Raw genomic sequence first — 346 nt, 5'->3', positions numbered from 1 at the left:
GTAAAGATATTCTTTGGGACGTACGAAGTATATACAGTTAGCGATTATTTCGCGTACGGCACTCGATTGCCGTTACTGGTTCCAAATTCACTGAAGGGATGACTTCCAGAAATTCATCAAACGTAACTCCTAGATTTTAATTCTCTAGCTAGAACGCACGGGGACGAGAAATTTCCCCCTTTCTGTAGTTGCGTAATTAGATTTATATATACTCTATGTACACGAGAAATTATCTTGTGAATCGTGGAACCTGCCAATGAAATTGACAATAATTATTCTCTTTTTTAGTAATATAATAGTAATTATTGCAATTATTAAAGTTACATTGCATCGATTGCTACAAAAT

The 346-nt window shown here is 34.7% G+C and overlaps 1 long non-coding RNA gene across 1 annotated transcript in view; it reads right to left on the bottom strand.

Moving 5' to 3' along the window:
- Positions 1 to 346, bottom strand: part of LOC122636790 — a 67,028-nt gene that overhangs the window by 4,314 nt on the left and 62,368 nt on the right. The gene's annotated exons all lie outside the window — the stretch shown is intronic.

The sequence above is a fragment of the Vespula pensylvanica genome, chromosome 23, assembly GCF_014466175.1.
Source record: "Vespula pensylvanica isolate Volc-1 chromosome 23, ASM1446617v1, whole genome shotgun sequence".
Taxonomy (NCBI): Eukaryota; Metazoa; Arthropoda; class Insecta; order Hymenoptera; family Vespidae; genus Vespula; species Vespula pensylvanica.
This window is presented reverse-complemented; position numbering and strand designations above follow the sequence as displayed.